The sequence below is a fragment of the Coenobita brevimanus genome, unplaced genomic scaffold (genome assembly GCF_032717465.1).
Source record: "Coenobita brevimanus isolate Jiangsu-jjx unplaced genomic scaffold, ASM3271746v2 jjx.HiC_scaffold_2866, whole genome shotgun sequence".
NCBI classification, from domain to species: Eukaryota; Metazoa; Arthropoda; class Malacostraca; order Decapoda; family Coenobitidae; genus Coenobita; species Coenobita brevimanus.
Genome location: NW_027643836.1, coordinates 195,301 through 208,896, shown reverse-complemented (window position 1 = coordinate 208,896; position 13,596 = coordinate 195,301).

Genomic DNA, 13,596 nt, shown 5'->3' with positions numbered 1-13,596 from the left:
ACCCTTGCCTTTATACAACGGGACCACACAAGCACTTGCCCAGTCAATTGGCACCATACCTTTCTCAAAGCACACATTCAACAATCTTACTAACCAGTCAACAATAGTCACTCCACCACCCTTCAGGCTTGAGATTTTATTAGGTCTTGTGGTATTATTCTTACAAAGCTCATGGCCTCATAGTGCCAGGGATTGATTCCTGGCACTGCAGCATCCTATCCTATCATCATCAGCATCATCATCATTGTCGCTGTTGTCAATGAGCAAGTAATATGAGTACCTAGATTAAGTTAACTGGCACTGTATACTCTAGTGGTGGAAAGATCTACTTAGCCTACTGAGCCTGGCACTGCCACTAATCCTAATTATCATCATTAGGCATTATCATTAGCTCTCATCATTAGGCATTATCATTATCAACAGCTCTGCCTCCTTTTCCCACCCAAGGATGGGGTGAGGAATTCTCAATTAAAATTTCATAAGTAGGGGAGCAACTGTAATACTCTGTACATCTCAACTTGGCTAAGAGTGATTTAGAAAGGATGCAAAGTGAAAGTATTGCCATCCTTGTCTTACTCTGCTTCAGGGCTTTGGGGATTGGGCTGCAAATGACACAAATCTTTGCCAAGTCAAGGTGGACAAACCAAAAATTTTCTAACTCACTTTTCAGAAGGGCGGTAATAGCCGTAGTTGTAGTGGTAGGTGTAGTAGTAGCAGTAGATAAGATTTGAAGACAGATGGCCTAGGGTAACCTCTTCTGACCAGTTAATTTCCCCACAGGTTAAAGGCCACTGTGTTACAAGGAGCCTGCAGCACCAACCCCAATGTAGCATTGTTGCCCATCGCAGCATCGACATCGATTGCTGCATCGCTAACCCCATCACAGCAACGACATCGATTGCAGCATCACTAATCCCACTGCAGCATCGACATCAATCGCAGGATCACTAACCCCATCGCAGCATCGACATCAATCGCAGCATCACTAACCCCATCGCAGCATCACTAACCCCGTCGGCAGTGGTAACACCAACACAGCAACAACGGAAACATCAACACAAGTTTCACAGGCAGCCCCTGAAAATGTGGCAGGTTTTTAGGAGATAATCTCAGCTCTGTTGATAATTTAACTCTTTGTCTGTGGAGGTGTTCAATACAGATCTTAGTTAACTCTTAATGTATTGGTGCTGGAGTGGCACTACTAGGATGAAAGGGGGGAGATTGCCTTCCCTATCCCCCAACAGGAGAAAGGTGCACTACAGAAGGGTAACTCAGCCTGCCATCCACTGAATTCATATTCTGATGGGCCTGGGGTTGCAACTACTACAGCTACTAGTACACGAGAACAAATATGAACAAATCCATTTTACATCATTTGTCTGGCTCAATTCCCTGGTAATAGTCCCTCATGTACTTCCTTATTCCCAGAAAGGAAGATTGTGGACTGCAGCAGAACATGACAATCCTATGGTTCTGCATTATTTACATAATTCTTAATGACTAGTATTATTCTTGTGTTACTCTTTTGTTACTACTCAAGACTGAATATGAAAAGATAGCAGTTTAGATAAATAGGTAGTAGGAAACGGGGTTGTACATAGACTTAATTTCTTCACAGAGAGGGCTGTCTCCTAATATGAATAAAACAGTCTGGTGGTAGCAAGTATAAACTATATGACATCAGCAGAAGGCCCCATACTACAGGTCCCTTTGGCAAAATAAAAGATGTCACAGCCAAAAGAAAAAAAAAATCCTGCACTTTTCCCCCCATGTAAGATGAGGTACTTTAACTGGTTATAATAATAATAATAATAATAATATAATAATAAATCATCCATCATCCAATCCTACATCGGCCAATGAGGCAAGTTGATCCTAACATTTAAGATGAGAGTGACCAGCCTCACTCATCCCTGAATGGCATTACGTGAGCAATAAACTCCAACCACCCCTTGGATATAAACCTTCACCAGCTCAATCCAACTGGAACATCACAATTACCCACTAAGTCACCAGGCACAAAAATTTGGTTATATGATTACCATCCAGCACAGTAAATGTTTCCCTGGTGTACAGGAAACCATTTGGCTTGTCACTCAGTGTAGAGTCACCCACAGGCAGAAGGAAGGGGAAAGAATGAAGGAAAGAAAGACAGAAGAGGGGGTGTAAAGTCACCTGTAAGCAGAAGGATGAGGAAAGAATTAAGGAAAGAAAGAGAGAAGAGGATGGAAGGAAAGAAGGATGGAGGAGAGGAAAGGACAGATCACAGAGAACAGCGCTACATCGAGTGAGTGGATGGTGAGCGCCCCCACCTACCACAAATAATAATAATAGTAATAATAATAACTACTTTAAGAATAACGAGAACTACTCTAAGTCTCAATGGCATGCCTAATGGGCCACATCCCCACACATCATTCAAGCCCCTGAAATCCTGATACCACAACACAGGCATAACTATCCACACACAGGAGGAGGCCGTAGCACGGGCCGAACAGGGTAGTACTCCCGAGGGGAATGGGAATGCTGGTGATAGGGAGAGCTGGAGCTCCTGTTTCACTAGCTATCTAACCATCCCCCTTTGCTGACCTTTTCAGTGTGACAGTAACATGGAGAGTAGACCAGCATACTCTCCCAAACATTTCCTCTAACTATCTATGCACTACACCACATGCACTTTACATTTCACACAACGTATCCCACTACGTTACAGGGGTTGGCGCCAGCAAAGGCATGCGGCCAGAAAACTTCGCCCCCGTTACCTAGTGGCAGGCGTGGTGGGGGTTCCGCCGGCATAGATCATGGGTCCAGGGCGAGATGGGGCTCGGGCCTGTGCTAGAGGGTACAGGGCATTGCGGTTCCCAGGCTGCCGCTTACGCCCAATAGAGAGGGGCCCGAACCTGGGAGTAGCGCCCCAGGAGGTTGCCCTATCAGTGGGTGTATAATGGCGGGATAGTTGCAGTGCCAAGACGCGCTTGGAGGGTGTCCCTGCAGCTGTCCTGGCAGGGTGCCCCGAGGCCACTACCACAGCCACTGGTAAGCTGGTGGGCTAGGGGTCCCAGATCCATTGCCTGGACCTGGGACTGTGCAGTGAGTGGGACCTGTGCTGTGTCTGTCCCCCTTTATTAATACTGAAGATGACAAAACAAAATAAGTTTCAAAGCAAGCCTGAGGACAGTAAATCATCCATGGGGATGAGGGTGGGTTCATGGAATGTGGGAAGTTTGAGGGGAAGAGCAGGGGAAGTCGTTGAGGCATTCAGTAGGAGGTGGGTGGATGTGGCGTGTTGGCAGGAAGTCCGGTACAGGGGTGGATCAGCCAGAAAGATTGTTGGGAAGGACTGTTGCTATAAGTTGTTTTGGCAGGGGGGGACAGACGGATATGGAGGTGTTGGTGTGATGGTTGCGGAGAAATGGGTGGAATATGTTATAAATGTTTTGAGAGTAAGCGATAGGATATTGGTAGTGAAAATTCTGTTGGAAAGAAAGATAGCTGTGATTATATCGGCATATGCTCCACAGGCAGGATTGGATGAATCAGAGAAAGATAGATTTTGGGATGATTTAATATGTGTAGTGGGTGGTATGCGGGATGATGAGATAGTGATTTTGGGAGGGGACTTAAATGGTCATGTAGGTGAAGCAGCACAAGGTTATGAAGGAGTGCATGGGGGATGTGCATATGGTCTAAGGAATGCAGAAGGGGAAAGGATACTCGAGTTTGGGGAGGCAACGGACATGATTGTGTGCAACACATATTTTAGGAAAAGAGACAGTAGGTTAATTACGTATGAGTCTGTGGGAAATAGCAGTCAGATAGATTATTTTCTGGTTAGGAGGGCCGATAGGAGGTTAGTGAGGTATGTTAAAGTTATAGGAAGTGAGGAGTGTGTGCAGCAGCACAAACTATTGATTTGTGATATGGTGCTTAAAGAACAAGTGATGAAAAAGAGGACTTATGTACCTAGGAGGAAAATATGAAAGCTGAAAAACCAAGTAGTAAGGGATGCCTTCTATAGCGAGTTGAGGAGAGTGGTGGCTGAACAGGGAGCTGTAGACAGAGGCGTTAATGAACAGTACAGAGCCCTCAAGAAATATTTCTTGAGAGTTACTGATGTAACATGCGGCTGGACAAGAGGACCACCAAGACATAAAGTAACTTGGTGGTGGGATGAGGGTGTAGAAGCTGCAATTAAGGAGAAAAGAAGGCTTTTCCGGGAATGGAAGAAGGGTGGTAGCAAAGAGGAATATTTGGCTGCCAAGCGTAGGGCTAGGAGAGAGGTATACAGGGCAAAGTCTGAGTCACAGAGACAATTACTTGATAACCTAAATCATGGGGAAAGGAAAAATATATTTAGGGTGGCAGGTCAGGTGAAGAGGGATAATCGGGATATCATAGGTGAACAGTGTGTGAAGAATGATGAAGGAAAGGTAGTGGTGAACAGTGAGGATATTAAAGATGCATGGAGAGAGCATTATAACCGGTTGTTGAATGAGGAGTTTGACTGGGACAGGGAAGGTTTGGAGCCAGCAGATCCAGTGTCTGGCCCTTGGCCTTTGATTGATACTGCTACTGTGAGTGAGGCAATAGGCAGGATGAGGGTGGGGAAGGCAGCAGGTGTGTCTGGGTTGACTGCCGAAATGTTGAAGGCCTCAGGCGATATAGGGGTGAGTTTAGTCACTGACCTGATAAATAGGATTATTTAGGAGTGTGTTGTCCCAGATGATTGGCTGAAGTGTGTAATTGTAAATGTGTATAAAGTGATGCCCTGGAAAGAGGAAATTACAGAGGTATAAAGCATTTAGATCAGATAATGAAGGTAATGAAGAGAGTTTTAGAAGGTATGATTAGAGAAAGAGTGAATATTGATGAGATGCTGTTTGGGTTTATGCCAGGTAGGGGGACCACTGATGCCATATTCATTGTTCGACAGCTTCAGGAAAAATATATATTGGTAGGAGAAGGGATCTTTATTTCGTTTTTGTTGATTTGGAAAAGGCCTTTGACAGAGTCCCTAGAGAGGTGGTGAAGTGGGCAATGAGAAAGCTTGGCTTGGAGGAGTGGCTGGTTAGGGTGGTTATGGCCATGTATGTGGGTGCTCACACCCAGGTGAGAGTGAATGGAGATTTGAGTGATGAGTTTTCCGTGAATGCTGGTGTGCATCAGGGGTCAGTCTTGAGTCCCATGTTGTTTATCATGGTACTTGAAGCCCTTTCACGTGACTTTAGAAACGGACTACCATGGGAGTTGTTGTATGCTGATGATTTGGTGTTGATTGCAGAGAATGAAAGGGAGGCGGAGGAAAGGTTTAGGAAGTGGAGAGATGGTATGGGGCAAAAGGGTTTAAGGGTAAATGCAGATAAAACAAAAGTGATGATATCTAGGGTTGGTGGCGGTACTGTCAAAGACGAGGGAGAGTGGCCATGTGCAGTTTGCCATAAGGGCGTGGGAAGTAATTCCATCTTGTGCGGTGTGTGTGATAAATGGGTGCATAAGAGATGTAGTGGTATCAGAGGTAGACTGCGAGATAATGCTGATTTTATGTGTACGGCGTGTCGGGGTGAGCAGATGGAGATTGTCAGACGTGAAATGATTGAACTTGCTGGTGAATCTCTTGAGTGTGTGGAAGAGTTTTGTTATTTGGGAGACATGTTGTGTGCTGGAGGTGGGGCTGGAGCTAGCTCTGTGGCTAGGGTGAGAAGTGGTTGGAAGAAGTTCAGGGAGCTCTTGCCTCTCCTGACATTGAGAGGGCTCTCCCTACGTGCTAAGGGGTCTTTGTATGCAGCATGTGTTAGGAGTGTAATGCTGTATTGCAGTGAGACCTGGGCAGTGAAGGAGGAAGACATTCGCTGGCTCAGACATACGGAAATGACAATGATTAGGTGGATGTGTAGTGCGTCCCTGCGTCCAAGGCCTGGAGGGGCTGGGTTTACAATGGAAGAGTTGAGAGGTAGGATGGGACTGGAGTGTATTGGTGTTGTGATGAGGAGAGGTAGCTTGAGGTGGTTTGGACATGTGGAGAGGATGGGGGATGATAATTGGGTGAGGAAGGTGAGAAGTGTTAATATTGGGGGTGGGGTTATGAGGGGTAGACCAAGAAAGACATGGGACGAGGTCATGAAGTGTGACCTTAGGGTTAAGGGACTGAACAGGGAGGCTGCAATGGATCGTGCAGCGTGGAGAGCCGCCATTAGGTGACCAAGGCCGACACATGCAAGCATGTTGGAGCCTTTAAAAACGAAAACGAAAACAAAACACATGCATTTCATAAAACCCATCCAATAATCCATCCAACTTTTCAAGTTAAATAAGTGCTGTCAACCCTCATCATGTACTCCCCCATACAAATGTCATCCAATCATCATCTATCTGCTCAGCAAAAAATCTAACACACACCAAAATGAGATACTGGTCTCTGGTTTGAATAAATCTACACTATCAGTCTACATATAGCCGGACCCTTTAATCCTGTAAGGGGTGGCCACAAACAAATTGCCTCCAAGTCGCCCTGTCTCCTGCCATTTCACTGATCCCCCCCTCTCATATACTTCTCCATTCCTACCTTATCCTCAGTCTCCCCTTCCTTCTCCCTCAACTCCCTATTCCAAATGAGGAGGATGGTGGACCGTAGGAGAAAGGGAACTTCTGGTTTCCTGTCCAGGCAGCTGGCTGGTATTAACGTGGCAGCTGGTTGGTATTAATTTGGCTTTCTTCTCCCCCCCTGCTCCCTCTCTGTAGGCGGTTTCCATGGCTCAGTCAACTCACACACCTGAAAATATACTATACATTAGTTCTTTCCTTTCAAACCTTGATTAACAAAAGTAGCTTGTTGGCAGCAAGAACATTATCATCTGGAGACAACATGAGTTAAATAACTTGGCAATACCAAATGCAAGATGTTTTTAATAATAATTCATCCATCCATCCATCATCCAATCCTACATTGCCCCATGTGGAGCATAGGAGCCCAGGGCTAGGCAATTGGTCCCGACAATTAAGATGAGAGTGACCAGCCTCACTCATCCCTGAGTGGCATTACATAAGCAATCAACCCCAACCACCCCTTGGATATAAACCTTCACCGGCTCAATCCAATTGGAACATCACAATTACCCACTAAATCACCAGGCGCCAAAATTTGGTTATATGGTTACAACCCAGCATAGTAAATGGTTTCCTGGTGCACAGGAAACCATTTGACTTGTCACTCAGTGTAGTCACCCACAGGCTGAAGGAAGGGGAAAGAATGAAGGAAAGAAAGACAGAAGAGGGAATGTAAAGTCACCCGTAGGCAGAAGGACAAGGAAAGAATGAAGGAAAGAAAGACAGAAGAGAATAGAAGGAAAGAAGGATGGAGGAGAGGAAAGGGCAGACACCCGAGAACAGCACTACATCGAGTGAGTGGATGGTGAGCGCCCCCACCTACCACAAATAATAATAATAGTAATAATAATAACTACTTTAAGAATAACGAGAACTACTCTAAGTCTCAATGGCATGCCTAATGGGCCACATCCCCACACATCATTCAAGCCCCTGAAATCCTGATACCACAACACAGGCATAACTATCCACACACATGCATTTCATAAAAACCATCCAATAATCCATCCAACTTTTCAAGTTAAATAAGTGCTGTCAACCCTCATCATGTACTCCCCCATACAAATGTCATCCAATCATCATCTATCTGCTCAGCAAAAAATCAAACACACACCAAAATGAGATACTGGTCTCTGGTTTGAATAAATCTACACTACCTGTCTACCTATAGCAGGACGCCTTAATCCTGTAAGGGGTGGCCACAAACAAATTGCCTCCAAGTCACCCTGTCTCCTGCCATTTCACTGCTCCCCCCCTCTCATATACCTCTCCATTCCTACCTTATCCTCAGTCTCCCCTTCCTTCTCCCTCAACTCCCTATGCCAAATGAGGAGGATGGTGGACCGTAGGAGAAAGGGAACTTCTGGTTTCCTGTCCAGGCAGCTGGCTGGTATTAACGTGGCAGCTGGTTGGTATTAATTTGGCTTTCTTCTCCCCCCCTGCTCCCTCTCTGTAGGCGGTTTCCATGGCTCAGTCAACTCACACACCTGAAAATATACTATACATTAGTTCTTTCCTTTCAAACCTTGATTAACAAAAGTAGCTTGTTGGCAGCAAGAACATTATCATCTGGAGACAACATGAGTTAAATAACTTGGCAATACCAAATGCAAGATGTTTTTAATAATAATTCATCCATCTATCCATCATCCAATCCTACATTGCCCCATGTGGAGCATAGGAGCCCAGGGCTAGGCAACTGGTCCCGACATTTAAGATGAGAGTGACCAGCCTCACTCATTCCTGAGTGGCATTACATAAGCAATCAACCCCAACCACCCCTTGGATATAAACCTTCACCGGCTCAATCCAATTGGAACATCACAATTACCCACTAACCCACCAGGCGCCAAAATCTGGTTATATGGTTACAACCCAGCATAGTAAATGGTTTCCTGATATAGACATAATTTCCATCAGTAACCTTCAGAATGACACCAAGGTGTAATGTACAAAATAATTCGCTATGGAAAAGGTGTTAGGAAATCTCAAGTCACATATAATATGGCCCAAAAGCTTATGACATCTAACCTTCAATCCGATGACCTAACAGTAATGAGGGGGATATGAAGACTAAAGCTCACCCTTTCAATTAGGAAAGGTTGCTTCCTAAATGAATAAAATTGCTTGTCGGTATCCACACTATAATGAACCCCTTCAATACGATGTCTACTAGATTTAATTATTGCAACTACCAGGAGATTTTATTCAACTTATGACATCTCAAAACTCTTCACCTTAAGTGGAACTGCCGAGACAGACAAAGAAAGAGACAGACGGAAGCAGAGACTAACAGAGAGACAGAGGCACAGGCAGAGGAAGATTTAGAGGAAGAGAGATTGGATCAGTTGCAAGGACAGGGAAAACTGAGGAGAGGAAATCAGGTAAGGAGAAGGGTAGAAAGACCGAGAGAGAGACTGAGACAGAGAGCAGGAGGCAGAGACAGAGAACATGATGCAGAGGTGAGTGCATGCAACTGAATGAGGTAAACGTGAGAGGATGCGGGGTTTGGAAGTGGACGAAATGGAACGATTCTTTCAGTCCAAAATGGAAGAGGCTGAAAGAGTGCGTAGGATGGGAGCAAGAAAGAGGAAGGAGAAAATAAGTTACTTAATGACCAAGTGTAAGATGGTGAATTGAAGTAGGAAATGCAAATGTGGAAGACAGGAAGACAAAAGATTATTAATGAGAAGCAGTGGAAAATAGTGATTTGAAAGCAGGAAATGCATACATGGAAGGCAAGACAATGCTTGATAGTGTCCTGGTACCAACACAGACGTCAGGCAGTGAAATCTGAACAGTGATAGCGAGGTAAACAAAGAATATTTACACTCCCACTATATTTTGCATTCTGAAGTAAGGCGAAGAGCTGTGAAATACAACACTTTCTGTTTAAATTTTAACAATTGAACAGAAGACAGAGCTGTGAAATAACTATGCACCTCACATTTCAAGAAATATATTATATTTAAATTTTTTTTAGCATAAACATATATTTTGGCTACTCAGAACTATCATACACGCTGAAATGTATGGGGAAATATTGTTTGGTTTCAGTTTCATGGATGGGAGAGAGTTCGTTACCTTTCTGTTTGATTTAGTTCAGGAAGACAGCTGTTCAGGAGAGGAGCATAAACACCCCAAAAGGGAGAGAGAGAGAGAGAGAGAGAGAGAGAGTATATATTTTTCCTTATAGAAAACATCTCACACACCCGAAACACACACATATACACACTCAAACAGACAGACACACACACAAACTCATACTTGTATACCGAACCGGCGAAACTTGGACTGTTACACCCGTAGACTCTCAGAGAGCATAATTTCTTATATAGCGATTTTATGGGCGACCGAAAGTTAGGTTAGGTCACTTTGGGCAGGGTTTGGTCTGATTAGATAATTTTTGGTTGGGTTGGGTTCAGATCGACTAGACATAGACGGATTAGGTTAGATTGCTTTAGAATAGCTCGGTTTTGATATATTTTGGGTTGGGTTCTATTGGGTTGGGTTAGGCTGGGTTAGGTTCGGTTGGATTAGGTTATTTGATGCTTGACTGGGTTTCGTTAGGTCGGGTATGGTATGGTTAAGTGAGACTGGATAGGATTACGTAGGGTTAGATGCGGTTAGGCTGCGTCAGAATTGGTTAGGTTAGGTATGGGGAAGTTACGTGAGATAGAGAGGTTAAATACAATTAGACTGGGTTAGGTGAGGTTAAGTTAGATTAGTTTGGGTTATTTAAGGTTGAATTACGTCATTCGAGGTTAGGCAGTGTTCAGTTCGAGCAAATATCGATAAGTTAGGCAAGACTGGCTTAAAATAAGACTCAGAAAGCGTTATAAACACAACCCCCTCCTCCCATCTGATTCTGTGACCTACGTTTTGGCTTCAGTCTTTCTCTCCCTATTTCACTCTCTCGTAAAAGTCTTGGTCCCTGTCGAAACGCCTAAATTTACTGCATTGTCAAAGTGGTTTATGCATTGCGGTCTTTTGTTGGTCGGTCCTTCCAAAGTCAAGTATCGCGGAGGTGGACGTGGTTTTGTGTGTGTGTGTGTGTGTGTGTGTGTGTGTGTGTGTGTGTGTGTACTTGAGTAATGCCCACATGCACACACAAATGCCTGGACAGTAGTGTGTGTGTGTATTAAAAAAAAAAAAAAAAAATGGATAGACAGAGAGGGAGGCGGGGTGAGTCAGCATCCATGTTCTTGAGTATCCCAAGCGTTTTAAGCCAAATTACATGCGCTGGGGAGACAGTTGGACTTTGCACCTTACGTCAGGGATCCATAAGGCCTATTTTCCCTCATCCAGGTCGGCGTTGGTATAGGGAAAAATTACCCTTCAGTCACCGACCCTTAAGGATCGGGATGGGGCCACAGGGGGTAGTTCCACTCTATAAACTTTATCCAAAAACAAGCACCTTTTCCATGCTCTCTTTCTTCTTTCCTTATCCATCCGTTCCTTCCTTTCCCCCCTTCCTTCCTAACCTCCTTTCCTCGCTACCTCCGCCCTTCCTTCCTTCTTTTCGTCTCCACCTTCCCTTTCCTTCCTTCCTACCTTCCTTCCTTTCTTCTCTACCATCTCCTTCCTTCCTTCATTCATTCACTCATTCATATCCTACTTCCCTCCCTCCCACCCTCCCTTTTTCCCTTCCTTCCTCGCCACCACGGCAGGATGCAAGAGGCAGCCACTTTTCCCTGCGTGTGGTTGTAAACGTGGGCGATAATCTGTATTTATAAGGTAAGTCTTCCCCTGAGGCGGCTTATAGGGACTCACCGATATTGGAAGGAGAGGGACTGGAGGCAAAGTGATGGACGAGATGCGTGTGAAGGAAGAGTCTATCTATCTATCCATAGCCCGACGCCCTAATCCCGCAAAGGGTGGCCGCAGACAAAACGCCTCCAAGTCACTCTGTCACCCACCATTTGACTCCCCTCCCCCCAACTCACCCCCCCTCCCTCATATACCTCTCAACTCCATCCCTCCACCTCATCCTCGGTCTACCCCTCCCTCTCCCTCCCTCCACCTCACCTACATACACCCTCTTAGTCAGTCTTTCATTCTCCATTCTCTCCACATGTCCAAACCACCTCAGTGTATTTCTCCTAATCTGAAGGAAGAGACGGAGAGAAAAAGTGACCAACAAGATGAGGGGAAGAAGAAAGGAGTGTTGGAGGAAAGAGGGAAGAAAGGACGGGGGGGGGGAGGAAGTGGGTGAGGAGATGAAATAAAGTGAGGAAGGATAAACGAAGTGAAGAGAAAAAGAGATGAAACTATAGCCTGCAAGACAAAGTGCTGGGAGGTGGGGTTGCCATGCCCGTACAAAACGTTTCACTTCCAGTCCTACACTCCTATCAGTTTCAGTTGCATTATCTGACAGGCGGGGAACTAGGGGTCAAAAACCAATCTTCCTCTTCCCCATGGATAGCATTATATTCCTACAGGTATATATCTTCATACTTAAGTCTTTCTATTAATTTAAGGTCTGGCCACAGTAAAAAGAAAGCAAAGTCTAACCAGATTGTAAATTTATATGACCAATCTCTCTCTCTCTCTCTCTCCTGTTTTGTAAGGCAGCCATCAACTAATTTCCTCTCCTCCTCTTCCTCCTGCTTCTCTGCCGTCCATCATCGGCTTATCTCTCTCCCCTCTCTCTCTCCCTTTCTGTCACCCATTATTTTCTCCTTCATCCATTTGCATCCCTCGCATTATCCCCTCATTTGTTCCCCTAATCTCTCTCTTCTCTAATCTCTGTCTCTGTCTGTTTGCCCGTCTGTCTTTCTGTCTATTTATCTACATTGTTACTCTCCCCCACCTCCTACTCTTACATCCCTCCCACCCCCCACCTCTCTCTCTCTCTCTCTCTCTCTCTCTCTAACACGTCTATATTTTGAATTAGGGAAGCAAATGGCTAAACTGAGGGTTGTACTTTGTAGGCAAACCTAATCCTCTTACATACACATCTCTCTCTCTCTCTCTCTCTCTCTTAACTGCCTTAACAGAAACGAACTGTAATATTCCTCATACTAATGACGGACTGATATAGACAGATAAATACTGAGAGAGAGAGAGAGAGAGAGAGAGAGGAACAGAAGCACAGCCGGCAAAAGAGCAAGAAGATGAAAGGCCTTGGAAAAGACTATGAATTATGGATACCTGGAATGAATACCGCGATGATGAATGAATGTGATATGAATGTTGTGGAAATTTATGATGTTGAAGGAATGTTAAGTCAATGTTGCAATGTTGTGATGTGGAGGGAATGTTGTGATGTGGAGGGAATGTTGTGATGTGGAGGGAATGTTGTGATGTGGAGGGAATGTTGTGATGTAGAGGGTACGTTATGATGTGGAGGGAATGTTATGATGTGGAGGGAATGTTGTGATGTGAAGGGAATGTTGTGATGTGGAGGGAATGTTGTGATGTAGAGGGAACGTTATGATGTGGAGAGAATGTTGTGATGTGGAGGGAATGTTGTGATGTGGAGGGAATGTTGTGATGTGGAGGGAACGTTATGATGTGGAGGCAATGTTATGATGTGGAGGGAATGTTGTGATGTGGAGGGAATGTTGTGATGTGGAGGGAATGTTGTGATGTAGAGGGAATGTTATGATGTGGAGGGAATGTTGTGATGTGGAGGGAATGTTGTGATGTGGAGGGAATGTTATGATGTGGAGGGAATGTTGTGATGTGGAGGGAATGTTGTGATGTGGAGGGAATGTTGTGATGTGGAGGGAATGTTGTGATGTGGAGGGAATGTTGTGATGTGGAGGGAATGTTGTGAGGGAATGTTGTGATGTGGAGGTAATGTTGTGATGTGGAGAGATTTCAACTTAATGCCATTCCCTTATTCCCCTCTTTTTCACATGCTTGCCTTCTATACAGATCCTCTCTCTCTCTCTCTCTCTCTCTTTAATCCCTCCACCCCCGTGTCTTTCCTCCACTCAGCACAAGTCCATTACGACATCTTTAACGGAGTAATTGTGATCCACTATG